At 48.0% G+C, this 15,000-nt stretch overlaps 1 protein-coding gene and 1 non-coding gene across 4 annotated transcripts in view; both read right to left on the bottom strand.

Moving 5' to 3' along the window:
* The window catches only part of LOC122173994 (uncharacterized), a 60,384-nt gene extending 45,741 nt beyond the window's left edge, over window positions 1-14,643 (bottom strand). For 2 of the 3 annotated variants that reach the window (XM_065573586.1, XM_065573585.1), the window contains exons 1-2: window positions 14,493-14,643; window positions 1,939-9,138 (exon numbers count right to left, since the gene is read on the bottom strand). The gene's annotated coding sequence lies outside the window, so the exon portion shown is untranslated. The remainder of the gene's footprint in view (window positions 1-1,938; window positions 9,139-14,492) is intronic. The other variant, XM_065573587.1, reaches the window with a different exon arrangement.
* On the bottom strand, window positions 1,977-2,050 carry TRNAR-UCU (transfer RNA arginine (anticodon UCU)). The gene has a single exon. It is a non-coding gene; the product is annotated as a tRNA-Arg (tRNA).
* Window positions 14,644-15,000: the final 357 nt, after the last annotated feature.

Raw genomic sequence — 15,000 nt, forward strand, 5'->3', positions numbered from 1 at the left:
GCGTGTGGCGCTCACCCCAAAACTGAGCCCCATAGACTGCGTGTGGCGCTCAAACTCTTACCTGAGCCCCATAGACTGCGTGTGGCGCTCAACCGTTACCTGAGCCCCATAGACTGTGTTTGGCCCTCAAACCCTTACCTGAGCCCCAGGGACTGCGTGTGGCACTCAAACCCTTACCTGAGCCCCATAGACTGTGTGTGCCGCTCAACCCTTACCAAAGCCCCATAGCCTGTGTGTGGCGCTCAAACCCTTACCTGTGCCCTATAGACTGCGTGTGGCGCTCAAACCCTTACCTGTGCCCTATAGACTGCGTGTGGCGCTCAACCGTTACCTGAGCCCCATAGACTACGGTTGGCGCTCACACCAAACCTGAGCACCAGAGACTGGGTGTGACGCTCAAACCCTTACCTGAGCTCCATAGCTGCGTGTGGCACTCACCCCAAACCTAAGCCCCAGAGAGTGTGGCGCCTGAGCCTCTGTACTGGGCTGTTACGACAGCTCTGCCTGATTGCTGGCCAGAGCCCTAGCTGTTGGCTGCCCTGCCCTGTCTAAGGGCTGGGTGAATGGACCTTTGCATCCTGCCCAGGTCACCAGCCAGAGCCCCGACTGTGTACAGCCCGCCTCGCTTGAAGGATGGCTCCCTTGTGAATCACTAATTCCCCCACTGTAGAAGACCCAAATTGTGAGGAGGTGTGCCCCCCCGACTCAGAGGGATGGCCTGCCAGCTTACAATCCCAAATCTTGGTTGGAACCCGAAAGCACTGCTGTAATACAGCATGCAAGTGTCATACCCCAGTCAGCCACACCTCTCCGCCCCCTCCTCACCAGCACCATCCTAGTACCCACCCGGCCACGCCCACACTGCTCCCATCACCACCCCAGAGACCAGTCAGACACCCCTCAGCACCCAGCCAGACAACTCCACTCTCCCATCTGCCCTAACTGTAGACACCCAACTGTCCAAGCAGCACCCCACCACTTCCAGCCAGCTTGAACCACTCACACTTCGGCACCAGTCACCCCAGCAGCCCCTCAGCAACCAGCAAACAACCACCAGGCCTTCCAGCAGCCACAGGCAACCAACAAATACCCCTTTCTCTAGCAGGTCCAACACTCACCGCTTCCAGCATGCCAGCACTCATGCCACAAACAGTCAACAGCTTCCAGCACCCAGCCCCACACACCTACCCCAGATGCAGTTTTGTGCAGTTCCACATCCTGCCCCCAGGCTGAGTGGGCCAGTAACTGAACATGGTCATAAGGGAAGTCACTAATATGCAATTCAGTTGATTAATTAAGTTGCATAAAATGTCACACATGGAGCATCACAAAACTTGGCAGCTCTGAAATCTGTCATAGTAATTGCAGTTTTCTGTTCTATAAATTGTTAAGCATGATGAGAACATGGAAAGGGAATCCAACAAGCACAGAAACCTCACATGCAGAAAAAAATCAAGATACACAGAATGTGAGAACGGGGTAGGAAGCCAGTAGTCAGGAGCTATAATTCATTATCAGGCAGAGAGAGCTATCTTTTAAAATACAGCCATGCACATGAAATGAGCAGAGACCAGATTTATCTAGGGAAATAACAATTAAAACAAAGGGATCTAAAAAACTTCTTCCTAAAAAGCACAGTATTCTTGTGAAAATATCTTCTGATAACAAAAGGCAGCAATCTGTGCATCGAGACATTGCTACAGTATTTAAAGAACAGGTGGGGCTAAAATATCAAAGCATGCGAGAGATAACAAAAGGGAAAAAACTAACAATGGGAAATACTGTGAGGAAAAAAATATGAATCAAAGAGGCCTGTGCACAGACATGAGAGAGGAGAGGGCTGAGAGGGAGAGCAGTATAGAGGTTATCAGGCAAAGTCATTCTTTTCCTTCTAAAACTCTCTAGGGTGAAATAAATATTATTAACTTACATCCTTACCTGAATGAGTGCAAAATAAAAGGAACCTGCCTGGAGATCATCTCTGCCGGGACTCGAACCCGGAACCTCTGGATTAGAAGTCCAGCGCGCTCGTCCATTGCGCCACAGAGACCTCACTACAGGCACAGCATCAGTACCAGAGCTGAAAAAGCACATACCTTCTGCATCACTGCAGGGTTAATCTCAGCATCCTGCTATTTCTGTGCAGCTACAGGGGCAGAGGGAAAACCTGGAGCTACGATCCATCTCACTGCTCAGGAAAATAGGCTATTCTCAGCATCCCCCTCCTTCCATGGGGAGTGGGGGAAGAGAGTAATTCTGGATATGATCCATATCTCATCCCCAGCTCTAAGAGAGATACTACAAAAACCCGGATCTAGGATTGTCCTCTGCATCCCTGACAGGGTCATCTCAGCATCTCCAACACTAACAAAGACAGAACTAAATCCTGGAATAGGATTAACCACTGCATCCCTGACAGGCTCATCTCAGCATCCTCTGAACAAGATCAGGCAAAGAGCTAAATGATTGAGCTTTCCCTCCCACTCCCTGTTTCTCTCCATATCCCCATCACTAACTGGTGAAAGGCTGGTTGGCTGTTATGCGGAAAATTGTGGCTTTGTGGCTGTTATGGGGAAAGCTGTGGCTTTGTTACAGTAAACAAATAAGAGAGTCAACTTTTTATTTTTATTTTAAAGGTGTCTTGGCACTCAGGATTTTAATAATTGTTATTAAGTGTATTTCCCATTAGAAAAGTGTTACAGAATGGTCAGTAATCATTTAAAAAGCATAAGAGGATCATTAAACACCTACATTCATATAGAAGAGACATAGAAATGTAATAATCCAGTGGCTTCCAATAAAGCCTGTTACACATTCCTAAATTACTTGGTTTTTATAGGGCTGCAGTTATCTAGAAACATCTTTATTCAACACTGCAGACACCCTCTGAACTGGTACAGGAAGATACATTCATGTAATACATGGGAATCTAAAATTCAGTTCAGGCCACTATTATACGGGCCCTGTACAAGTCTGAATCATTTAACTTTAGTTAAAAATTATTAAAAAAACCTAGGTCACTGTCCCATTGTCCACCCCACTCAACTTAGCGAGTCCAGTTTCACAAATTCTGGGAAGGGACTTGTTCTGTAGCTGGCTGGTTTGGTAGACAAAGGCCATGACTTTTTGTCAACAACACTAAAAGTCATGAATGTGACAAACATGACACCTAAGCAATAGGGAACTAGACTCCATCCCGCAATTCTACCATTCCAGACAGGTGCGTAGATGCTCCATTGGTATGCATCCTGGGGGGAGCAGGGGGAAGAGACTGGACGGTCCTTAGCTTCTCCAGTCCTAACAAATTAACTTCAGTCCTATAGAATTCACAGAACACAAGATAAAGGGAAGTGACTAAATAAAATGATTGGCTTTCCCCTTTACTGCGGCTTTATGTTAATAGATTCATAGATTCCAATGCCAGAAGGGACCATAGTGATCATAGGACCATAGTCTGAGCCCCTGTATAGCACAGGCCACAGAACTTCCCCAAAGTAATTCTTAGAGCAGGTTTTTTCAAAAACATCCAATCTTAATTTTAAAAATTGCCAGGGATGGAGAATCCACCACAACCCTTGGTAAATTGTTCTAATGGGCAATTTTTGATAGAGGGTAATTTACGCCTTATTTCAAGTCTGAAAGATTAAAGTTTAAAGATGTCCCTGATGCTGTTTTTAAATTAAAAAGAGTTTGCTTGTGGCTTTACAGCCATGTAAGCAGATAGGCTGTTGCCCTGGAGAGCAGCACAAAGGGGTGGGGGAAGTATGGAAACAAGAATCTTTTTCCATTTCATCTGTCCTATTTTCCTCCTTTGCCCAGTTTTGGTTTCTATCTGTTTTTAGAGCTTTTATGCAGCATTGTTTTAAATTTCTTTATTGTTTAATCTTTTCTGCTAATTTTATCATTAGAAATTTCCCACCTTGCCTCTGTTTATCAGATCTTAGCTTGCCTCTTTTTGCTGGGAGCCTTTGGAAGTACTTTTGGAGGCTCTATAAGATGGCATGACAGCAACTTGAGCTGCAGGTCTCTACCCGTAGTGATGGAATTCTGACCAGCATAAGAGTTCTGTTACCTCCACCCCATTGCAGGTGTGTGTCTTAACTGGAAAGCAATTGCACATCCATGGAGCATAGCAGATGGTAAGGGGTTTTGTGTGTAGGTAAGAGAGCAGGGTGAGAATAGACTGCCGCAAACCAACACACTTGGAAACTCTTTGTGCTGAAGTCTTTGCTAAACTGATTATAGTGAACTGTGAAATGTTCACATGTTGTCTAGGACTGAGAAATAATACAAATGGATCTAGAAAGGCTAGAGCTATGAGAAGAAAATAACAAAGTGAGACTGACCCTAGAAAACCGCATGTAATAAATCTTGGGCAAAAATGCAGCACACACATATGTAAAAGGAGGGAGACACTTGCCAAGACGCAGTAGTGAGAGAGGCTGGGTGGAGTGGAGGCTTGTGGACAATAAAGTTGGTATGAGCTTGCAATGTGACATAGTGTCAAAGACTGTCAACACAATTGGTTGATCCATTCCTGTATTCTTATGTTAATTGTTGGCTGCATAAAGTGCACTGCACCATGGGATAGGGAGATAAGAAGTCTATTTTCATAAACTTTAGGGAGACCAAACCTGGAATGCCATGTGCAGGTCAGGGAACTTCATACCAGAAGGGCCTTGGCAGAGCAGACAGAATTCAGAGCTGGAGCATGATTTTATGATGCTGGAGTTTATGATGAACCATTAGAAGAACTTAGGGTGAGGGTCTGTGCTGTATCTCTTAGCAGCCCAGCACAACAGAACTCACATCCTGGGGGCGAGATGAGTAGTCTTTAGCCACCTTTGTGTCCTAGATGCTGAGCTGCACTGGGGCTGGAGGGGGATTATGTTATGGCAGCCTCCCTGGACTGTTCTATAGGCAGTGGCACCAACAGGAATGCCCTCCTGCTGTGGGGTCTGGCAGATATCAGGTGTTAGGCATGCTCAGAGTAAACCTAAAGGATGGGTCTCCTTGGTGAGACAGGCATTTTCCCTTCATTTGAAAATCCTGCTTTGTGGCTGCTGGGGCTTAGGTCCATGCTAGGGCTCTGAGCTGCTCATTAGCTGGAAGGCAGCATCAGTGCTTAGGCAGCTTTGCACATGCCCACAGGGCACTTAGGTGCCTACAAATTTTGGTGGCACCTGAACGGTGGTTTTGACAATGCCAGTGGTGCCTAAATGCTGGATTTAGATGCCTAAAAAGGCAATTAGGTGCCTAGTGTGATTCACAAAAGCCAGTAGGGTCAGAGGGAGCGATGTGCATAACTCACTAGGGGAGTTTGTAATGCCCTAGGCGCCTATCTGCACCTTTGTAAATCTGGCCCTAATTTCCTGACGTGTTGACCTGATCTGTGATCTCTATGTATTTGATGAGTTTAAAAACTGGGGAAGTGGAGGAACTGTATAGGGTGAGACGAGGGAGCAAACTGGGATTACTGAGGAAAATTTAGGCTGGCTATCTGGAAAAAATTCCTAATGCTGAGATTTATTAGACTGTGGAATAGTCTCGAAGGAAAGTGGACAGCATAAACTTAACACAGCATAAACTAGACTGGATAAAAAACTAGAAAACATACCAAAAGAAACAACCCTGCACTAGCCGGCTAGAGTGGGGAAGGCAGAAGTCACTAGTTGTGGTGCATCTTTCCCATTTCTACATTTTACAAACAGTTAAAGCAAAGACAGAGCCCAGAGCCATGCAGATCAAACATAAGGTGAACAGTTTACAATGACTGTTCGGAATGATCAGTGACCCACCACTCGAGAACCTACCTGCAGAGGTAGTTGGGAGGAAGCCTGGTCTAGGATGCTGGTCTGGGCGAATGGGTTTCTACTCCTGGCTCAGCCACCGATCTGCTGTGTGATCACAGGCAAGTCACATCCTTTACACTGGGGATAATGACATACCTTCCCTTGTGAGGAGCTTTGAGATCTACGGAGGAAACTTAGCAAGGAAGCATTACAATACCAGTACACTGCTGAGAATGCATCTCTGCAATACGGATGTCAAAGTAGAGGGGCCTCTTCCAACTGTGGTACTAGAGCTGTTCAAAAAAATCAGTACAAAATGTTTGTAATGCAAAACATTATTTTTAGGCTGGAGCTTTTAAAGGGGGTGAAGGGAGTTTGGTGCCCAGCTCCCACTGACTTCAGTGGTCCTCAGGCATCTGACTTCCTTCTACCAGCTTTCATTGCCTGTGCTCTCAAAAAGAGCTGGTTCATTCAACATGACAGTGAAAAATACACTAAGCACAGTAGCTCCTGTCAGACTCAATTCCATATATTTTACATTGCTCATCCCCATTTTCAGTTTTGCATATGCTGTTCAATTTTGTGCACTCAGTGCATAACTGCATCATGGATGTTGCCGGCGGGGGGAGGGGAAGGGTGGTAGTTAGAGATTTGGCAGCTGAATGGGAACAGCTGGAGTTTTCAGCACTGGGGAGGCATTGGAGGAGTTTGAGACAGTGGGAATAACACATTAGTTGAAAGTTCCTGACAACAGGACCAGCAGTGACACAGCTAATAATGCTGACATTTAAATTAGCATCGTTAGGTTTTAGAGTTAAAATCCCATTGAGATGAGTGGGACTATTTGCACTCCTCATGGATATTCCTTCAGACCCAGACCCAGGCAGACTGCACCGCATTGGTTACATTTAGGTCACATTTCAAAAGTTTCCTTTGTTAATTAGGAGGGCTAGAAACCTCTGTATTTTGTGGTGAGAAGGGAGTTCCATGGCAAGGAAGCCCTGCTCATTACTTCATTTGCATAAGCCCCACTGTCATGAAGTCAGTCTTGGGACTCTGGAACATCTCTGAATGAAGTCAGTCAGGACTCTAGTGCAGTGTGTCTCCCATCAGGGCACACTCTTACCGGGGCAAAGCCTCCTCGGCTTCAGCACTTCCTGAGTCTGACCTTGGAGCATTCAGCACCCCGTTCCACACTGTGAATTCCCTGAAGGGAGTCCACCTAGATGGGACACCTGGGGAAGCCTTAACACCCAAAGGGCCCTCCACCCCCACTCTGCAGTCCAGAGTGACTCTCAGCCAGCATTGTAAAACGGAAGGGTTTATTAGTTGACGGAAACACAGCATAGTACAGATCTTGTTAACACAGAAAGCAGGAAGTTACAGCAAAGTCCACCTTAGAATCATAGAATATCAGGGTTGGAAGGGACCTCAGGAGGTCATCTAGACCAACCTCCTGCTCAAAGCAGGATCAATCCCCAACTAAATCATCCCAGCCAGGGATTTGTCAAGCCTGACCTTAAAAACCTCTAAGGAAGGAGATTCCACCACCTTCTTAGGTAACCCGTTCCAGTGCATTTTTCACCTTCTAGTGAAAAAGTTTTCCCTAATATCCAACCTAAACCTCCCCCACTGCTGGCAATGCCCCTACTTATACAGCCCAAAATGCCGTTAGCCTTCTCAGTAACAAGGGCACACTGTTGACTCATATCCAGCTTCTCGTCCACCATAACCCCTAGGTCCTTTTCTGCAGAACTGTTGCCTAGCCATTCGGTCCCTAATCTGTAGCAGTGCATGGGATTCTTCTGTTCTAAGTGCAGGACTCTGCACTTTTCCTCGTTGAACCTCATCAGATTTCTTTTGGCCCAATCCTCTAATTTGTCTAGGTCCCTCTGTATCCTATCCCTACCCTCCAGCGTATCTACCACTCCTCTCAGTTTAGTGTCATCAACAAACTTGCTGAGGATGCAATCCATGCCATCCTCCAGATCATTAATGAAGATATTGAACAAAACTGGCCCCAGGACCGACCCTTGGGGCACTCTGCTTGATACCAGCTGCCAACTAGACATGGAGCCTGCTTGCAAAGATGCTCTTCCCTCGCTTCGTTAGGTGAAGCCCATCTCTGCCTAGCACTCCTTCTTTTTGGAACACCATCCCATGGTCAAAGAATCCAAAGCCTTCTCTCCGACACCACCTGTGTAGCCATTTGTTGACTTCCACGATTCGACAGCCTCTACCCAGGCCTTTTCCTTCCACAGGGAGGATGGACGAGAACACCACTTGCGCCTCAGACTCCTTTATCCTTCTTCCCAGAGCCATGTAGTCTGCAGTGATCCGCTCAAGGTCATTCTTTTGGCAGTATCATTGGTGCCCACGTGGAGAAGCAGGAAGGGGTAGCAATCCGAGGGCTTAATGAGTCTTGGCAGTCTCTCCGTCACATTGTGAATCCTAGCTCCTGGCAAGCAGCACACCTCTCGGTTTTCCCGGTCGGGACGGCAGATAGATGACTCAGTCCCCCTGAGGAGGGAGTCCCTGACCACCACCACCCGCCTCCTTCTCTTGGGAGTGGTGGTCGTGGAACCCCTATCCCTAGGACAGTGCATCTCATGCCTTCCAATCGGTGGAGTCTCCTTCTACTCAGTAGCTTCTTCCCCACTGAACACAAGTGGCACCTTGTCAATTTCTTGGTGCCTTTTTACTTACCTGGGGGAGCGATAAAAAAAAAAGGCACTACCCGCTGTGGCGCTCCGGGTCTTCGGCAGCGGGTCTTTCACTCGCTCCTGGTCTTTGGCGGCACTTCAGCGGCGGGACCGTCACTCGCTCCGGGTCTTCAGTGGCGGGACCTTCAATGCTGCCGAAGACACCCGGAGCAAGTGAAGGGCCCGCAGCCGAAAACCTGGAGCGCCGCCAGGTGAGTAAAAGCGCCTCAGCAGATGGCGCCTATTTTTTTTATTGCTCCCCCTGCTCCCTCCACCTGGCTACGCCACTGCTTCTACTCCCTTCCCTCAGATGGGTCATCTAGTCCACTCTCCGCATTAATACCTGTGGAGAGAAGATGAAAACAGTTGCTCACCTGTATCTGCATTGCTGGTACATGGACGCTTCTCTTTCTTCTTCTGGAGGTGACATGCTGCCAAGTTTCTTCACCATCCTTCTGTCCCCGCTGTGCAGCCTGCTCTGATTCTTCAGAATGTTGTGCCCGTAGAAGCATATCCAGACGTCTGTCAAGGAAATAATTTTCTCTTATGCAATGCAGGGTTGATACTTGTTTCTCCAGACTATGAACCTTCTCTTCCAATATGGAGACCAGCTTGCACTTTGTACAGACAAAGTCGCTTCTGTCCTGTGGAAGAAAGACAAACACGGCACATCCTGTGCAGGTCACAACAGCTGATCGCTCACCATCCATAGCACCTTCCTTCTAAGAGCTTCCTCAGCTTTTGCAGTAACTACTCAGAGAAGCCTGCAAGATGAAAGCCTCAGAGGGCTCTCCCCAGGCAAACTCCCAGTCAAATACTCTCTGTTAGCCTCTCCGCTGTTCACGGCTCAGCTAGTTCGCACCTTGGGGGGATCCAGAGCCCAGAGCCCTGGGCTCTCCCCCCAAGTCCCAAACCAGGAGACTTATGAGCTTCCAGCAGCCCCACCTCTGTGCTTTGTCTCTTTCACAGGCAAACAGGTCACCTGGTTGTAGCGGGCTGGTTACCCCGCTCCTGCCCTGAAGGGCTTAAAACAGCCCTGGAGGAGGGCTGTGGAAGGGCAAGATTCCTGGGCTGATTGGGAGGAAGCAGGCTCAGCTGGGGCCACCCTCCAATCAGGGCCCAGCTAGCCCTATAAAGGCTTGAGCCAGGAGCTCAAGCAGACAGTCTCTCTCTGTGTTCAGAGAGAGAAGGGCCTGGCTGCAGGGAGCTTTACCAGACACCTAGATTGGGAGCAGGGCTGGGGAAGGGCCAGAGGAGCTGGGAGCTCTGGCCTAGGAAAGCCCCAGACTACAGGCCTGGTAAGGCCTATTAGGTACTGGGTTGCAGGGGGCAGCCCACGGGTAGGCAGAGGCAGCAGGTCCAACCCCTTTGCCTGTGATGAGTGGCTGATACTGCAGTCTGCCCCAGTGAACGGGGGCTAGATGGAGACTGGGCAGTAGCCAAGACTGAGGCAAAGTGGGGGTAGTGGGTGGGGGTTCCCCAGGGAGGGGAGACCCTAAGACTGAGGGGTTACTGCCAGGGGGCAGCACCCCAGGTACAAGGGCACCGGGGTCCTGGGAGGGCCACGGGGCCACAGGTAAGGCGGATCACCAGCCTGCAAGGAGTGCTCCGGATGCTGGAAGAGCTAATTCCCGGAAGTAACTAGCAGGAGGCGCTGCAGGGGTGAGTCCACTCCTCTACACTGGTCTCTTTGTTCTCCAACACCTTTGGCTGGCTCCTTGCAAAAGACTGGCCATCAATTGCCGGGATAGAGTGTCGGCCATTCTCTGTGTCCAGGCAGCCAGTCAGCAGTCACACCTGCCCTCTAGGGGTCTGTGCAATGAGAACACACCCTTATCCCACTACCTAGATACTTGAGTAATACGTAGGGGAAACTGAGGTGCACACAGTATGCAGAGATAACATTAAGAACATTCCCACTTTCTCACAGTGATGTAAGACTGTAATCACGGAATGCAACCCCCAGCCACCCTAAGCAAGCAATAACCATTTTAGTGTTCAAAAAGCCATTATTTCATACCAACTTTGTTACCCATAGCCACAACTTACTGATACTTTAGCAAAGTGACCAGATATGTTAGTGAAAAACTGTTTCCAACAATACCTAACCTCAGCATCCACCTCCCCCACAATACTAACAGGTGCTCAGCCCTGTGGTGATAACTGGGGCCTGACCGGCTTAGCAAAAATGGGAATTTTTGTAATATTTTTTATGAATCCATGTTTACCTCAGGTTCCCCTATGTGTTGTATTGCTACCCAGTCGGGGATAAAAGGATTAAGTTTGCTCTCATGGCAGACTAAGAGACATAGACGCGTGTGTCACATTGCTGTCTAGGTGGAATGAACCAGTTGTTAAGAAACTGGTTGAAACTGACCTTGATCAATAAGGGGGCCAAAGAGACAAGGCAAGCTTCAGTGACTCATGATTTGATACTCCACAGCAGGATGTTCTGACAAGGGAGTTGTGAACTCAGCATGGCCCTGCCTGGAGAACAAAGGACTGGACCAGGAATAAGAATTGGCTTCTGGAGGAGGCTAGCAAACTCTCTCCACAGGAACTGAGTAAGAAACTTGGGGCTCTCTCACCTAGGGACTGAATAAGGAAGGAAGTCAGATAGCAAAAAAGAGAGCCTGAAAATGGAGTTCACCACAGTCTGGCTGGTGGATCTCTCTGGAATGATCACAAGGGACCTTCATTTCTCTGTGCTAACCTAATGACTTTCGATGCTGTGTTCCAGTTGACTAATAAACCTAACTGTTTTGAAAACGCTGCTTGAGTGTCACTGGAAGTACTTGGTGAGGTGCATCAATCCTCAAAGAGTGGACAAGTCTCTCCCTAGAGTCCGGCTCAGCTGGACTCACTGAGCAGAGCTCACAGTGTGAGGTAGAAACCCTCCAGTTTCACTCTCAGGAGGTGGTGAGGCTGTGTGGCCTACCCTGAAGGAAGAGTGAGACCCCTTGGGGGTCTGGAACATCAGTGGGTTTCCTCTAAGAGACTGTTCCAAGTTGGGGGTGTAGCACCGATCCTGTGAATCCGTGATGCAGGCCTACCCCAATGTGAGCTCAACTGTGAGAAAGTGGATACAAGTTTATAAAATGTTCAACACACCTATAACAATAAATGTTGATGGGAAAAGGTGCAAAGAGGAAACAGAAGGAATTAATCCAAACTAAAAGGTCTAGTAATATAACTAGGAGCTGTGTTCAGTTTTCTGGTAAACAAAGGAAGTGTGGGACTGGAAATCAATGGACCAAAACTGGAGTGTTGGAAATTAGGTCTAACTGGTGAGTAAAATGAGGAGATGGGCTGTCCTGCCTGTCTGCCTTTTGGCATCCTTAAAAATAAAGCCTTTGGGGGGAAATTGGCTGGCTGCCTGGGAGACGGTGAACTGGAAGGAGCAAGCTTTAACTCTGTGGTTGTCATCTCCATCATTCCCTGCGACCCTGGGATCCACCATGACTTCACTGGGCCTTCATCATCTGCTCCTGAAAGATGTCCTGAGCAAACTGAGCCAGAGAAAGGGACACAGCTGACGCTGCCAGCTGCAGCAGCTCTAGCTAACTCCCAAACGCCACCTGGAATGTGAGATTTGGCTCCAGCTGTCACCCCACCCACCCTCTCATGTGACTTTTTCCCTCCCCCACCTTATTTCTTCTCTTTCCTACATGTCTCTCTTTGCCTTCTGTTTAATAAACATCTCAATTTTGCAGCACTGCTGTGAATTTCTGACCAGGGAGGAAACTAAAAGCGATGCCTTGAACAGGCCGTTAAGTTTTCCAGGTCTCAGAGTGGCTGATCAGACTATATGCTGGGCCTGTGTTTCTCCAGCAGGGAGGTTTCAAGTAAGAGTCAGCACCAGAGACAGAAGCTGCACTTTCTCTCTTTGCTGGCCTTCTCATCTCTTTTTGTATTCGAGGAAGCAGGATTAGGCTTTAGCAACAAAATCTCAACTAATTTCTTCTCCTCTCCCCCGCCCCGAACAGTTCTTATATCTTTAATGCCATCCAAGAGACTTTCACACAGGCACTTTCTGCTTTAAAAACTGCTTTAAAACAGCTAAAGGGAAAGGGAACAAAGGATATTGTTAAAATGAAACTCTTACTTAATACTTTACTTTTCAAAGGCTTTAACTGTTTTCTTCTTCTTTGTATTGTTAATAAAAGGCTTAAAACCAAAGAATGGCATGTTTGCCATGGGATTAAGCGGGCACTCAAAACCCCTTGTTAAACTGCTTGGTGTTGTACAATGACAAAGTGATGTTAACACATTGGACTCCCTGGGCCCAAGTTTCCCATCAAAATTAATATAACAGTCCACTAGTCTATAACTGCCCCTACCATTCACCTGGCTCTTCAAGGCCTTAAATTGGTCTGGACTCCACTATATTAGAGTTTGCCTCTCTCTGTTACTGTACAGCTTCTAGAGTACTCAGGACTGTAGAGTGGATGGTACCAAGGGTGAAAACCATTAAGTGCAGGGAGGGTATTGGGCCATTCAGGCATCAAGGCCATAGTTATGTAAATCACAGGATACTGGGAAGTACATGGATCTTCAGATCATAAAATAAGAGCCATCTCTTGCCATTAGCTTTCCCACAATCGCTTCCACAAATGGATAATAATAATCATAATACACAGCACAGGTAGGACACACTCTTGCATTGTAAGGGTAGGTGAATACAGTTGGTTCAAAGGCTGTTTCTATGGGTATGTCTACATTGGAGCTGGAGGTATAATTTCCAGCTCAAGAAGACGGACCCACACTAGCTCTAATAGAACTAGCATGCTAACAGTAGAAGTGTAGCTGTCTGAGTCTGATCCCATATGAAACCCTAGGTAGGTACTCAGGTAACTAGCTTTTCCTATCACTCGCACCACCAAGGATACACTTCTATTTTTAGTACTGGCTCACTCAGAACTAGCATGTATATGTCTAATCAAGCTGGAAATGATATTTCCCAGCTCATGTAGACATACCATACAGGTCAGCCTCTCTACCTTACTGGCATTTATCCTGCACTCATCACTGTGGTAGCTGAACTGACAGCATTCAGCCCACATGGTGATGTGCTCATTACAAATGCCCAGACCAAGAGCCAGACTGATTAGACTGGCAGATAAATCAGATTCGACAGTCTCAGCATTATCCATAACTAAATCATAATAATCATCTATACCTTGGATATATAAGCTTCACTGACTGACCTCTGCCACTAGAGTAGACTGTAATTGACATTCTACAACAGCAATAACTTTGATTGTAAGCCTTTGGAGGGCAAAGCCAATGCCTACTGGTTCTGTACAGTGCTCAGTATTCAGCACACAGCACATAATAACAGTTATGCTACACCAGAGGATTTAAGAGCCGGAGTCCGTGTGTGCAAAAAAGCGGCAATCCCTTCGATGTTAGCAAAGCCAGGCCTGATCTGAGAAGTGAGGCTTTCCCTGGGTTTCCAAGGAGTTCAGCGCAGCTGTCCTGGTATGACATGTTCTAACATAAACTGGTGAAAAGTGCCCTGGTATTTTCACAACTGTGTCAGTTTTATGTCACACTCTGAAGACAGCCTGCTCAGCAACACAAGCGCCACCATCACTCCGCTCTGGACCCTGGACTCATTGCTGGGTCAGACACAACAGGGGCACTCACTGAGTCCCCAACACTACCAGGTGCTGCGCCCAGGCTTTTCCTGGCTCTGAGCAGGCCTTGCTCTGCTGAGCTCCTGAGATGGGACAGGTTCAGAGTCCCCTGTACTAGGGCTCTGGCCAGTGCAAAAAGTTTGTTCTTTCTCAGTTTCCCAGGGCATTTCCCTCTGCCCTTCCAAGCTCCAGCCCTTCCCTCCCAGCCCTGCATAGGCACTTTGTACACAGGCATTTCTCTCTCCTGCCCTTTCCCCAGCACCATCCTGCTCCTCTGCAGCACTTTCATTCAACTTCCACCCAAGTCTGTGCAATTCCCCCCTCGGCCCTAGCTCCTGTCTCTGAGCCTGGCTTCCTACCTGCTGCTTCCTCTGGGCTGGGCTGGCTCTTTTCATCCCTGGCCTGGGCGCCTCTCCCTCGGGGACACTTTTTTGACTCCTCGTGTCTGCGGTTTCCTTTGTCCCTTCCTCCTTCCTGTACTTTTTCCGCTGGAGGCTGCGTGCGGCGTTGCTGGGAGGCCCAGCAGCAGGGCAGTCTGTCCCCATGGCATCGGGTTACCATGGGGATGGGGATGGGGAAGTGGCTGGGGGTTCTTTAATCGCCACACCGCAAAACACAAACAAAGCGGAGCCTTAAAGGGGCAGCGTGAGCCTGCTGCACAAAGGAGCCCAATGGCTCTCCCAGATAACATGGTGTAGCTGCCCTCCACCGTCCTCACCGCTGCCACTCTGCAAGCAGCACCCAGAACACTGACTAGGCATTTCTGTTCAGCCTTTCCAACATACAGGGAAAATGAAAGGCAACACAATTAAAACTGTTTTACCCCATGAATAATTGGAACTCGCCGCTGCCACATGCTGTCATCAT

This window comes from Chrysemys picta, chromosome 20 (genome assembly GCF_011386835.1).
Source record: "Chrysemys picta bellii isolate R12L10 chromosome 20, ASM1138683v2, whole genome shotgun sequence".
Classification (NCBI taxonomy): domain Eukaryota; kingdom Metazoa; phylum Chordata; order Testudines; family Emydidae; genus Chrysemys; species Chrysemys picta.